This window comes from Cynocephalus volans, chromosome 1 (assembly GCF_027409185.1).
Source record: "Cynocephalus volans isolate mCynVol1 chromosome 1, mCynVol1.pri, whole genome shotgun sequence".
NCBI lineage: Eukaryota > Metazoa > Chordata > Mammalia > Dermoptera > Cynocephalidae > Cynocephalus > Cynocephalus volans.
Genome location: NC_084460.1, coordinates 152,463,471 through 152,479,014, shown reverse-complemented (window position 1 = coordinate 152,479,014; position 15,544 = coordinate 152,463,471).

The window sequence follows — 15,544 nt, the reverse complement described above, 5'->3', positions numbered from 1 at the left end:
TAGAAGTTCTGGGGGCATAATCCCATAATTCAGTGGTTTCACTCCAATGCATGTTCCACTTCTTTTCCCACTGAGCTCATTTACAGTCCCAAACAGTTTCTTCCTGTCACTTCCCATTCGTGTTGCCAATTTCCATGTTTCTTCTCTCCTTTAGAGATCGGCCCTGTCACAACCCATCTTATTTCTGACTTGTTGTCATCCTGCCTTGAGTTGTTCCAACCCCTTTTTTCTACTGTCTCCCTCAGTTGCGATCACCAATGGTTAATGAGGCAGACCTCCTGGGAGAAAATGCTCTGTAAGGACTTTCCACAGTTTGGGAATTGTGACCATCATCCTTTTCCTGTGCTTATGGCACACCTCAATTTCAGGACTTGCGAGTTCTTTAGGTTTTTCTTTAGTTATGCGGGTCAACATGACACAGTTAGCCTTTGAAAAATCTAAAATATCGAGACCTTTTGTGAATTGCTCCTTTTATTTCCCTTTGCTGCTTTACTGTATGTGTCAGTGATCATCTGTGCTTGTGTATGCACAAGGGCCAAAAGGCTGGAAGGATGACTAGAGGCTGTTGATGAGCTAGTTGTAATCATTGAACATGTGTTAAGAAATATTTTAAGAAATAGCCAAAGTCATAGATTTTAGCTAACTGTACATTTGAGTTCGAAATCCAAATTTCCCAAATCCTAGTTTGTTCTCTTTTAATGAAAGCCATTAAAATTTTCCTCTTGTGACTAAAGACACAGGATTATAGGTAGTGCTATATACTCAGTCTCTAAAAGCTTATAAGACTTATTATAATTTCATTCAAGAGAGTTTTCACCAAATTCAGGCTGATCAATTACATTTTATGATTAAAAATTACTAAATCTCTAATTGTTCAAAAAACAGACATTACAGATAAGTGTAAAGAAGAAATTAAAACTTAAAAAAAATGTAATGGTTGTTATTTCTGGACATTTCCATTATTAGGCAATTTGTGGTGTGTGTGTGTGTGTGTGTGTGTGTGTGTGATACATACACTTATATAATATAGGTATGTAGTGTCAAAAATGTATTTTTTAAAAAATACATACCAACTTTTTTTAGAATGCTATATGAAAGTTATACACTACTTACAACAATTATTTTCTTCTACTATTAATCTTAGGATTCCTTGAGTGGTTACACTCTCATTCAAAACTCAGCTAAATATAGTATTATTTCATTTGTACAGACAACCAAATGTTTTCTTTTAAGGACACTGTATAAGAGTGTGGATCTTGGAGCTTGATTTTCTGACCTCAAATCCTGGTTTCTCCCCTTATTAGCTGTGTTACCTTTGCCAAGTTGTTCAACTTCTCTTTGCCTCAGTTTTCTTACCTTAAACTAATAAGGATAAAAATCATATTTGCCTCTTAGGATTTTTATGAAATTTAAATGTGTTAGTACATGTTAAAACAGTAAGCCTAGTACCTAGCAAAGAAAAAGTGTTCAGTAAATGTTAACTATTATCATTTTTACCATTACAGCCTCTATAATTAAGCCTGATTATTATTTCAAGGTCTTGTTTATTTCTTTTAGCTCTTGCATGAGGTTACTTATTTCCTTTAGTTTAATATTTAGTTAAAGACAAGAGTTACTCTTGTCACCTATTATGAAGTCAATGTCATAGATTTGAAAGGGATATTTAATTTCCTTCTTAATCTTTCCTTCTAAAATAGGACATTTAAATCTCTTGTAATCCTCCCATACAGCTCTCTGCAAGCCCATCACCATCTTTGATGGTAAAATTTTCTAGATGTGATGCTACAATAATTATACCCTCTGTCAGCAGAGTTTAAGCAATTAATAAATAGTGATTATCTATGTACCTGCAGCAAAGTAGAGAATCGGGGTGAAAAGGTGGGTGAGATCCTTAGTTCATTGAATGGATGGCATCGCCCCTAATGGTGTTTATGAACAAATTCTATGCTATTGTTTTTTTTAAGTATATGAGACTAATTTCTGAAGTTTGGGTTATGAAATGTTATTGGGGCTTCAGAAAAGATCTGTAATGGAAAGAGGCTAAGAGGAAAGGAATTTCATTTTCCTTTAATAGCCTTTGTTTATTCACATCTCGACTCCTGCCTTTTCAAATCTCTTTAAAATAAGCCTTAGAAAAAAAAGTTAGAGGCAAATGGAAATAGGCTTTTTAATTCTACCTTTTTATAATTCTGAAGCTACAACTGACCCTCCTCACTATGGTCTTCCTTTTTAACATTAATTACCTTGTTATCTGAGAGATGCAGCAGCTCTCCCCTGTCTACTTAGGAAGAGTGCCAGCAGGGCAACAGTTGGAAGTGAATTACCATGATTGTTTGGGGCTTTAGAAAGCCCTCTCTGCTGTCTATTCTTCTTAGATTCCTGGTAGAGTCACTTGGGTATGTTTTCTAATTCAGTATTCCTGTGTCCACTTTCCAGTAAATGTATGTTTATACTGTATGTATATAACCAATTATACTGTGGCTAGGGGCAATGTCCCTTCTGGATTCTTCACATGCCAATGATTAGAAAACCTGGTGTAAGACTCCTGGGCATGCCCTCAGTCAAGAGATGGGGGGAAAGGTTTATTCCATTTGCCTACATATTTTGCTCATCCAGATGATTGGTTATGACCACTGGAGTGAGCAGGCATCTTGCTTTGTTTTCCCAATATTAACGTTTTTTTTCCCCCTCTCAGCAGAGACTGGTGCTCACGAGCAAAAATGTTAAGATTCAGAACCATTAGAAGGCTATTGAAGTGAACACACCCAGTCTATTTACTTAGTTTGATTATTTTGACTGCATCCATTTGTCACTTCAGCTTAAGGCCAGTTTGGCCAATTTGATTAAATTGACTGGTTCTTTCACTGAAGTGACCAGTCAATGCTAACAAATTGGTTGTGTTTGTAGAAACTCATTAGGTTTTATCTCTCGCATTGTGTCTGCAATAGATATGGAATCGAGAATTTGACACAGACTTTGCTTTTAGCTCTTATGGCAAGGGGTGTGGAGGAGGATCATGTCTGGAATTTTACAGATTTGAAATGGGAAAAATAACCATTATTGATTTAGGCTACAAGCTAGCCCCAAGGTATTAATTATTATCAAGGCAATCATGTTTGTGATTACATTGTGCTTTCTTGAAAGGTTTGTTTAATAAGCACTCGGTGGTACTCTCCTTACTCTGAGCACCTGCATAGTCAATTAATGTGTGACCTGGAGGAAAGTAATGTCTACAAGTGTCATGCAAATTGTTTCTTGGAAGAGAAGAAACTGCTTTCTTGCCAAGAGTAGCACTGCTGACCATCAAAATGATTCTGGTGTTTGAGTTTCATTTATTTCAAACTTCTTGTTTGCTATCCCAAGGGCCGCATATCTTCAAGGCTTCTGCATGTCTGCTGTGTAATTGCTGTAATAATAATCTGGCATGAAAGTCAGTAGCTTTTTACCATCCAGCAAAATAATTTTTGGGCATTTTTGCATTGTGACCAAGGAACAGTTTTAGCAACTAGCTACATTAATCACAAGGAATAATTTATAAGAAAAAATTAAAGGATGAGTTTAACACCATCTCTTTGTGCTATTTTTATTTGAAATAAAACATACCCGTCCCCATGCTTGTTGCCTGGCACTGCAAGGCATGTTCTGAGATCAGCAAATGCAATGGGAGCCTCTGGGAGAATCCATGTTATCTATTAGGAATTTGACTGCAAACAAGGGAAACTGAAGCTGACCAATTTAAGCAAAGGGAAATTTTATGGTTTTTTTGTGGAGTTCACAGAGAAAATTGGATGCTGAGAAAGCAGGGTAGGTTCCAGATAAGATTCCAGGTAGCAAGAAATAATGGACAGTTTTTTAGGTCACTACTGCTGGAACAAATCTGTGGCCAGCTTTTTCAACCTTTTTACCAGTCTTGGTTGTCCATGCCATCAGAAAGTATCCAGGAGGGAGAAGGTCATTCCCCAGTACAATATTAGAATGGTTATAAGAAGAATAAAATATGGATGTTGGATAGTAAACATAATAAATGCCCTTTCTGTACAGAGACGGGGTAAACTTTTGAAACAAGAGTGGGAAGTTTTAGTGTCATCGGTCTCCAAATGGAGCCTGAAATTTCTGGCCTGTCACATAAAAACTTTAACTTCTCACAGAAGCAAAATAAAACAAGGTAAGTTGAATATAATATGCCATTGTTCTTCAGTGAGCCATGGTAGCTTTGCTATTTTCTTTAATGTGTCAAATGTTTAAACTAAAGAAAAAGATGTTTTTAAATGTAGACTTAGGGGAGAGATTTTTGTTTTCTTCATTGCCATATTCACTAATACTTAGTACAGTGCCTGCCACATGTAAACCATTTTTCTGTATCATCTGCAATAAGCAATCTTTTTAGCAATCTTGCTTATTTTTTGATATGCCCAACTCTTTAATAAAATTAAGAAACTATCTTTGTCTAAAAAAGAGGAAGTTTAAATTAGATTTTACCATAACCCATCATCTTTGTTTCAGAAGAAAAATCCCAATGCTCTGAACACATTTTCTTGGAACTTCGACACCTACTAAGTCTGGGCTATGAGGTGAGGGCAAGACAATTCTACTGTCCATCTTTAGGAGGCTAGGACTGTTCAAATGATTGAATATGCCTCCCTTTAGAGAAAAATGTGTATAATATATGATATTACCTAGGCATTGCATTTGATAGCCTCTGTCTCTTGAGGTTCTGAATGTTCCAACTCATTGAGAAGAAAAGAGGATCAAGGTGGATTCTAACCCAAATAATAAACATATTATTAGCTAGTAACCCTTAGAACTAACTAATAGGATTGCCAACAAAATGGTCAACGCCCATTGTAGCATTAGCATGTATTAGCAGGAGGATGGCATGAGTGTGGAGCTTTAATTGATTTGGGGCAAGACTGTGGAGATATGCATGAGGAGTCTGGCTAAAGAAATAGAGATGACTCCAGGATTTGGCTTAGGCTACCAGGTACATGGTGGAGCTATTCACTAAAATGACAGCTACAGGAGGAAGAGCAGGACAGGGAAAGAAGAAGCTGACTAACATTCAGGCTCACTCAGAGTAAGCACTTTTTACCTTCAATAATCTCTCTTAATAACTAATCATCATTAAGTCTTCTGACTTTTATGACAATTCTGATTTTATCTTAAATGCCCGTCTTAAATGCCTTGTTTTTGTTTATAGCTGCTTTAAGTCTTAAAAATTCTGTATTCCTGCTGGAGTTTGTCCTACTTTCTTTTCAGGGTGAAGTGTCAGTAGTGAAACAGATCTTGCCAGAGTCCCTGTGCTTCCACAGCACCGTGATTGCTGCTTCTGTCACAGCAGGGTATCGTGGTGTCCTAGTTTAGAATTCACTGATTTAATGATGTACTTTGGCAGTTCTGCATCATGAGTTTTTAAACCCAGGTATGAAATTACTCACAAATAAAAAGTTGGCAAAAGCTACAAAAGTCTGCTTAATATTAAAGTCATTGTATTTAAACAACTAGAATATTGATATCATCATTAATATACTTCTAAGAAGTAAACAAATATGGGTGGAGCCTGAACGCTGGACCATGCTCTGACACCCCAAATGTAGGTCCACAGGTTAATGGCACAGTCTTAAGCATCAGAGGACTACTGTAGAGCCCTCTTGAGAGTGGAAAGTAGGTCCAGGTATGGCTTTCTCATCACTGGGAAGGCATGAGGTACAAAAGAAGGAGAAAATGCCTGTCTTGGTATCTGAGAAAATGGAATTCTCAGCCCTATGCTGAAGGAAATTAAGGGCAGTGGATTCTGGTTGATTCTTAAAGAAAGGAACTCCACATTGTGGAAATAACTGAGAATGAAGACAATACCATTTTATGTCAATATCTCCTGATTCTTGCAGAGATTTTTGCTTATAGGAAATCATAGACTTGTTTCTAACAGATTTTTGCTTACAGCAAATCATAGAATAAATATTAAAGCCATTGTAATTAGAGAAATATAAAATTTACTGAAGAAAAATAATCTTAACTAAAATCTGAAGTTTCATCTTTAGAACATGTTCTACAGTGTTAGGTTTGGTGAGATGGAGGAAAGGAGAGGGAGAAGGAGAGAGAGAGGGAGGGGGAGAGAGAGAGAGAGAGAGAGAGAGAGAGAGAGAGAGAGACCCGAGACAGGTGCTATTTCAGCCAAACAGCTTTATTCCACCAACGTGGAGGGTAGACTGAGTCAGATTAGTTCCCTGAACAAAGGAAAGCAGGAGGTTTATAAGACTTTGAGGGTTCTAGCAGAGTAATGGTCAATTTTGAAATCCGTGGTATGCAAGGTGACACAGCTCTTGTGGTCCAATTACATCTGGTCAGTTAGGGCGTAGGCTTCTGAAGCCTTCCTTCCAGCCCAGCCCAATTGCCTTAAGCTGGCCATGAGGCCTAATATACAGCCAACATGATTGTGGAAAAAAAGGATTTTCTTTTAATGTAAATAAATTCTTACACTAGTTTTCTTTTTTCCTCCTTTTATTTTTGCTCTGAATCAATCATCAATGCCTATAAGGTATACTTTGCCTCAAAGAACGCCAGAGACAAGTTTATTCATCCTTTACTGTATACATTAATAGGGAAATTTTATTCAAAATGAAGTCTCAGTAAACTGTTTATGTATGGGTTTGTTTCAGGAAGGCCTTCTCCAAATCACCACAAAGATATATTATTCTAATATTGAGCAGTCATTTTCATGTCTGCTAAATTAAGAATTCTATCCACTAGCATTTACTGCGTTTCGACATACCCAACACTGAACTAGATACTGTAGAACAACCAATAGAGAAATCAGACTTCGGTCTTTGAATGACTCACAAATCTACACTTGCTGGATCTTCCAACCCAATACTCTCCATTAACGGAATGTTTTTCCACTGGTGGCATGAGCTGCAGGGTCTGGGTTTGCTTTATCTTGATCCTGAGTCATTTTTAATAGAGTCAAATTAGTTATTGAAAATTAAGGGATAAAGCCCTCTTAAAGTCTTGTAGGTTGAATGACCACATAATTTATACTGCAAACCATAATACATTGGAATGAAAGCAGACAATAATAAAAACTATACCATAAAAAAAAAGTCATTAACCAAGGTCTTCCCAGGCAAATTAGGACATATGGTAACCTAACTTGTAGGTGGCATATTTTTTGGATAACCTGGTGAAGTATTTTTCACAATTTTGTATTTCACAATACAAATCACTGTACTTAACCATTTGGTGCTTTTGTTTATCTAAAATAAGTGAGTAAAGGAATAAGTTATATGATGAATATCCAGAAATTATAGCCAAGAATTGCTAAGTAGCCAATGTAAGGCAAGGTTTCTTCGAATATGCAATGTTTTGTTAAACTCCTGTTAATTAACCTAATCAAATCTGTTTGGGTTTCATTGTGTCACTTCTATGTAAACCTATGCACGCAAGGAGGACTCTTCATTGTGTGACTTTAGTAACTGTAGTTTTTATCCAAATACCTGGGAAATCTTTTCGGTAGATAGAAATAACATGAAGCAAACAAGAACTTTCTCACCTGTGATTACCTTAATCACGGTCTATCAAAAGCAAGAACAATAACTACTATTAGATATTTTTTGTAAACTATGGTTCATACTCTGGAACATTTATGGAAAACCAATCTTCTGTTGCCTGAATGGTCTCTGACTTTGACATAACCACTCGAGTGCAGACTTCCATACCCTTATCAATAAAAAAAATTTAGTTTTCTTTTGCTGAATTGATGTCTGGCTTTTTCATGCAGATCTGATGCTTATTTCCCATGGTTTGACTTTCTTGGATTAACAGAACTTTCTCTCAATAGTGTGGAGCTCACAAAATTCTGCAGCCAAATAACTGGGTCTTTGGTCAGGAACTACAAATTTTAGCTTTGCAGGATATATAATGCTAAGAAAAATATAATTAGAAGCAAGATTTTTCTATGACTTTAACATGAAATTATAGGAGAAAGCTAAGAAATTGAATTGTAATAAATCCCATAATATTTGAAAATGTATTCTAACTATATTTTAAAAACCATGAGATTTTAAGAAAATGTATTAACAAAAATATTTCAGGAAATCTATTTAATTAGAAAAACCTAAGGAAGTAAAGTTTACTAACCAGAAATTCAATAATTAAGTTCAGGTCTTAGACATCATTTCTAAGATTATGAAAACAGATTTGGATGACATACGTTTTGGTAAGAATGCCTATTATTGCTATTTTGTTGTAAGCAACCTGTATTCTGTTGCTTACAACAAAATACTATGGAACTGAGTATTTTATGAAGAAAATAAAGTTTATTGCTTACATTTTCTGTGGCTGGGAAGTCCAAAGTCCAAGGAACACATCTGATGAGAGCCTTGGTGGTGACAACACTGATGGCAGAGTATCACCTTGAGAAAATGGTGGAGCAGAGAGAGAGAGAGAGAGAGAGAGAGAGAGAGAGAGAGACTAACCTCCTTATTCACTCTCCTTTTAAAGCCTTCCAAACCATGTCCATAACCACCATTTTTTAATACATTCACTACCGCACGGTCCTACAATCCAATCACCTCCCCAAGACCCCACCTTTCAATTACCATGATAGAATTTCCCACCCTCTTAACAGTCACAGTGGGGGCCAAGTTTTTAATACATAAAACTTAGGAGACACAATTCAAGCTTCAATGAGTTTGGGAGGACAATTCAATCCACTACAGTTCCTATAAACAGCATACACAACTTTTACCAAAATGAATTATTTAAATTTACCCCTGGAGATACTGGGTCTGAGTCCTTTGAACTCAAACCTTTCTTTTTAAGAAGTATTATTTATCTGTAAGGATTGATTTTTTATTAATTTTACTCTTTTAAAAGATTTCCCAATGAACAAAGAGAAAAATTACATTTTTAATGGAATAAAACTCATTCTATCTTGCTGTTCCCCTATGGGTCCTTTGGGTATTTTTATAAATATAAGATATGGTAAAAAAAAATGATTATCTTCTTTTTTTTCATGTCTTGAAATGTTTTGCTATTTCTTTATCCTAGGAATTATTTCATCACTACTTATCAATTTTTATGAATTAGTCTAATAAAGATTAAAATAATAACAAAATGGAAGAATGGTAGAATCACCTACTAGGGTGCTATAAGAGTGAAATAAATGATGACTTTGAATCATTCTTTAATGTTTCTTATTGTATTGCCCAGAATACTGTATCATTCTTCAAAAAGGTTTAAGAGAACTCGAATGCCACTTTCTTTGTAGGATTTTTATTTGTGTGTTTTCAGCTTCCATTGAAGAGACTAAAGAACTCACAATTTAAAAAAAAAAAAAACAGTGTACAATGGCAGTGAGCAGAACATCGACAGAAGAAGATATTTCAAGATTATTAGACAAATAAGATAAATGCATAGTAAGATATCAGCACTCAGTCTAATGATGAAATTGAAAGTTGAAATTGAAATCTCAGACAACATCTTCAGATGACCACAAATTAGGTGAATTTTTTCAAATTCAAGAATTAATCAGTGAACGATAATTTCTCATGTTCCAGATACATGCATAAAAGTTAGAGAACAGTTAGATGCATTCAAATGATGTTCATTAGGGTATATACCTTCAAAATATGAAATAAAAACTATGGTTATGGTTAATGTGTTTAAAACCTTATTAAATTTTTTAATAAAGCCATTAGCTATTTTTTATTATATCTTTATACTTATATTTATAAAGTATTCAGAAATAAATTAAAATATATTTATTTTAAAATATAGTTAATTGGACTCAAAGGATAATGATTGATTTTTCCGGCATACTAGATTTAAATTGTTTTAACCAGTTCTGTAATACTTGAACATGTATGTTTTTGATGAAAATAAGTCTCTATAGTTTTTATCCTCCTGCATTTTTTCCCCTATCTCAGGCAATATAAAATGGAGGAATGTCATTGCCGTGTTAAAGGTCTGTGGATTATGTGTACTAGTACATTTTGAGAGCTTATATGATGTGACAGGGTGTTCACATTACAGACTTCCTAACTTGAAATAGGCAGGTAATTTCTACTTGTTTAATTAATTAATTAGTCATTGAAATACTTACGTTATTGAGTGTTATTGTGTTTATGACAGAGAATAGGCCTAAAATGTTTGACATTAATATATGTACATACAATAAAGACCTGATATATGTGTAAACAGCCATATCTGAGTTAATAGTCTCCTATCTGAACTAAAGCGAAACTTGCATTTTGCAGTGTATAACTTGTCACTCTTGTCACTCATATAATAAGAACAGCTTTTGAAAGAGCTGCTTATATAAAGGACCATTAAAACTTTGTGGCAGAATTTACTATAAAATGAAGTGAGCATAGGAAACTGGATTTTTATTTTTTCACACTACCAGTTATGAGCTGGGCGGATAAATCAATCCCTCTGAGCCTCTTTTTAAAAATGTTTTTGTTTCGTTTTGTCATTTGTCAAGTGAAGGACAGTAATATGATCTCTAAAAAACCCCTTCTACTCCAGATATCTCTCTATCAATATCTAAATGGCTCTGGGACCATCCAGGGATTCAGTTTAGATCCACAGTCCTTTCTAACTCAGATCTGACCTAAATGGTACTCAGTAATTACAGAAACCACTGGGGTTGGTTGGTCTCCCACTAGAGGAGCTTCTTCTCTCACTCTTGCTCTGTTCCAATCAGCTTCATCTTTCTTTACATGAAATCGCTGATTGATATGAATCTTATCCCTTAGGCTGTGTTCCATGAACATACTCGTAGAGCCAATCAGGTTGGTTCACTTTTCTAACTCCAGTGGCTAGCACAACTTCCAGTATACAATATAGGAACATAATAAATATTGATCAAATAAGCACAAGAATTAATTAACAAATAAATGTAATAACTGAATATTGCACCTTTTATTTTATCTTGTTTTCTTCTCTGCCAACACATTTAAAAAAATGTTGTAGAAATTCAGATAGCACAATAAAATATAAACTTCTAGGGACTTTTCACAACTTGTAAATATTATTCCTCCTGCAAACCAATTCTATTTCTCATGCTTGCTTGCTTGCTTTCATACCCACACACAAACAATCGGATTTTCTTGATTTCCGACTCCAGTAGAATCAGGTCAGCTGTGAGGATAGAAGCAATAAATCTCTTTATCTCTGTTGACTTTTATGGAACTGACATCTCTTAAAATATATATTTTTTTACTTTGGTGCTTTTTTACTGACTGATTAGGCAGGAGGGCAACAACAGTCAATTGAATCTCCCCAAATCTAATATTAAAAGCAGAAAAGGAAAGACCTGAGGGGCAACAGAATAAATGAAGAGTGCTAAAGAAGGTCCAATTATTCCTTTCCAAAATATCAGAAATTGCATTAAAGTGTTAGCCTTTCTGTCTGCCTGAGTAACTGTCTTTGTGGCTCTGACATTCTCTGTTTTCTATCAAGACAGCAGTCCACTGTTTTATGTTAGTAAAACACTCAGCTCCTGAAAAGTGATTGATGATAAATGTATTACAAAGTAAAACGTTCATATCTAATGCCAAGTAAGAAAGAAAACATTTTGCCATTATGATGGAATAGACAAGTTATCTAAGATAATGGAATGTATGAAACAAAAATGTAAGCTCCGAGAAATATTATTTATGTTTTAAGGTAAAGTTCTTGATTTGGGCCTACTAGCATTAGCAGGAATGGATAGACAGTGAAACCTGTAACATTAAACTGCCGAAGAGCACCACAAGCGCCGTCTCTTTCAAATCCCTGTGAGCAGGGATGCAGATGACACCGAGGGCAGTAAGTGAATTAAATGCAGACGCTTGAAGATATAATTAAATTTTAAAAAGCCACACAGAGATTTTTGCTAAAGCATTGTGTCACATCGCCATCTCTTCAAAAATAATTTCCAAAGAGCTTTTTAGGTTTTCAAGATGGCGCCGGCTGCGGCGGCTGGCGCGGAGTAGCTGAGGTGGAAAAGGCGGCCACTAGGCCTCAGGCAGCCGGGAAACTTGTGGACCTTCCTCTTGCCATCTCTTAAGGGAGGACTGCTGCTGCTGGCCGGTCGTGGGGGGTGACCGCCACTTTGCCCCCAGCAGGAGAGGCTGCCTCATTTACAGGCAACAGCTTTGAAGTGTGGAGCAGGAAAAGAACTGTTTCTTAGCTGCAAAAGCGAGTCTCGAAACAGGGAACACGGCGCCAGGGCTGCTGTGGATGCAGCCAGGATCCCGGAGGCAGGGGCCGCGCTGAAGGCGGCCAGCGGCCCTATTCAGGATTCGAGGTTTCAGGCCGGTATTAAAAGAAGATTCCTGGGAGCGCCCGAGCCGCGCCGCGACTGAACAGCCCGAGGCGGCAGCAGCCGAGAACACGGAAGGTGACAAACCAGAGACAGAGAGCGAGCACCCGACCTGGCACAGCACTGTGAGTGACCCCCTGGTCCAGCTCTGTTCGGGGGGCGGATGCCCACCGGGCTCCCGCCTGCACCACCAGGCCACTCACCGCCCTGGTGCTGCCTCCATTTTCCCAGGTGTGGGCAGCTCCGCCCTGCTCGGCCATCACTGAGCCCTCCCACTTGCTTTCCGGAGCCTGCAGACCGGCCTCCTCTCCCACTCCCTCCCCAGATCTCTGGCGGGGCTGGTGGCGTTGGGCATACCCGGCCAGTGTTGGGAGGGCAAGGAAGTAGGGCGGGCCGACTGTCACTCCACCACACCCTGGACTCTGGCCCCCGGTAAGCTTCCTGTTACTAGGAGGCAGATACCATCTCTGCGGCCACCAGTATGGAAAAAAGCCTAACGAATGTCTGGTTGGGAATAGTGTGGTAGGAGAGTTCCCAGGTCCGCTTGAACCTGCCGGAGAGCAGGCTGCAGGCGGGCGCTAGGCTCGGTTTATACCGGGAGGATACAAAGGTGAACAAGACCCGAGAAAGATCTACACAGTGCTACAAAGGCACCCAGAGCGACCGGTCGTCTGTGCCTAGCAGAAACCTGGTAGACTTCCTGGGCGAGGCGGTGCTGAGCAGGGTCTTGAAGGCCCAGCTGATAGACGAGGGGTGCAGAAGACACGCCCCAGCCCAGCACAGTGCGCACAGAGGGGGGAGACGTGAGGCCAGGGAGGCGGAGACTCGACAGAAACCACACACCCGGTGGGGTCGCCACTGCACGATCTAACAGCCTGGGCCAGAGCACACGGAACGGGAAGAAGTCCTACACAGGAAGTGAAAGCTCAACAGAGATCACACACCCTGTGGTACGTGATCCACCAGCCCAGCAGAGTCCAAGCTGACCAGAAAGGTGGCTCCCCCGGAGAAGCCCAAGACCCAAGGCAACCACACACACAAGGCACTAGAGGCCAACTGAGCAGTCACGGAGGGAGCCATACCAAATTAGCAACCACAGCAACATCCTAGTTAGTCAATAGTCTCAAACCGGTGGACTGTGAAACCCCCTGCCACAATGAATAAACACCAAAAAAAAGATACCAGAAATACAAAAAATCAAGAAAGTACACCACCAAAAGTTAATAAATCTCAAACTCCAGATCCTATAGAACAAGAAGCCCTTGAAATGACTGACAAGGAATTTCGAGTGATAATTCTAAGGAAACTGAATGAGATACAAGAAAACTCAGCCAGACATCATGATGAAATGAGGAAAAGTATACAGGATCTGAAAGAGGAAATGTACAAGGAAATCAATGTCCTGAAAAAAAATGTAGCAGAACTTGCTGAACTGAAGAAGTTATTCAGCGAAATAAAAAACACAACGGAGAGTTTAACCAGCAGGCTTGTCGAAGTTGAAGAGAGAACCTCTGAACTTGAAGATGGGCTGTTTGAAATAACACAAGCAGACAAAAAGAAAGAAAAAAGAATCAAGGACATGGAAGAAAATCTGAGAGAGATATCAGACAACCTCAAGCGCTCAAATATCCGAGTCATGGGTATTCCAGAAGGGGAGGAAAATGGAGATTCCATTGAAAACATATTCAACAAAATAGTGGCAGAAAACTTCCCAGGTATAGGAAAAATCACAGATCTTCAGATCCAGGAAGCTCAACAATCTCCAAACGTATTCAACCCAAAAAGGCCTTCTCCAAGACATGTCATAGTCAAATTGGCAAAACTCAGAGACAAAGAGAGAATCTTAAAAGCCGCAAGAGAGAAGCATCAAATCACCTATAAGAGAGCCCCAATCAGGTTAACATCAGACTTTTCATCACAAACCCTAAAAGCTAGAAAGGAATGGGATGATATTTTCAAAATACTAAAAGACAAAGATTGCCAGCCAAGAATACTCTACCCTGCAAGGCTATCCTTCCGAAATGAGGGGCAAATAGTATATTTCTCAGACAAACAAAAACTGCGGGAGTTCACTACCACACGACCACCCTTACAAGAAATCCTCAAGGGAGTACTGGGTTTGGTTCCTGAAAAATAACTACCACTGCCATAAAAACCCAGGAAAAATCAATACCCACTAGTATAATAAAAATGGCATTCATGAAGAGAAAACAAGCTAACAAAAACACTATCTACAACCTAAGGAACCACCAAACAAAGAAAGCAAACAGTAAATCAGAAAGCAAGGAACAAAAGACACCTAAGACAACCAAACAACCAATAAAATGCTAGGAATAAATCAACACCTTTCAATAACAATTCTTAATGTAAAAGGCTTAAATTCCCCGATTAAAAGACACAGACTGGCTGACTGGATCAAAAAGCAAAACCCAACTATATGCTGCCTACAAGAGACCCACCTCACCCATAAAGACTCACACAGACTAAGAGTGAAAGGATGGAAAAAGATTTACCATGCAAACAGAAAAGAAAAACGAGCTGGAGTAGCTATTCTTATATCTGACAAAATAGACTTTAAACTAAAAACCATAAAAAGAAACAATGAGGGACACTACTTAATGATAAAAGGTCTGATCCATCAAGAAGACATAACAATCATAAATATGTATGCACCCAATGTTGGAGCAGCCAGATTTATAAAACAAACTCTATTAGACCTAAAGAAGGAAATAGACACTAATACCATAATAGCAGGGGACCTGAACACCCCACTGTCAATATTAGACAGATCATCTAGGCAAAGAATCAGTAGAGAAACACAAGACCTAAACAAGACTCTAGACCAATTGGAATTGGCAGATATCTACAGAACATTCCACCCAACAACCTCAGAATATTCATTTTTCTCATCAGCACATGGATCATTTTCCAGGATAGATCACATATTAGGTCACAAATCAAGTCTCAATAAATTCAAAAAAATTGGAATTATCCCATGTATCTTTTCAGACCACAATGGATTAAAACTAGAAATTAATAACAAACAAAACTCTGGAAACTATACAAACACATGGAAATTAAACAGCATTCTACTTAATGACATATGGGTCCAAGAAGAAATCAAGCAGGAAATCAAAAAATTTATTGAAACTAATGAAAACAATGATACATCATACCAAAACCTGTGGGATACTGCAAAAGCAGTATTGAGGGGGAAATTTATTGCATTAAACGCTCACT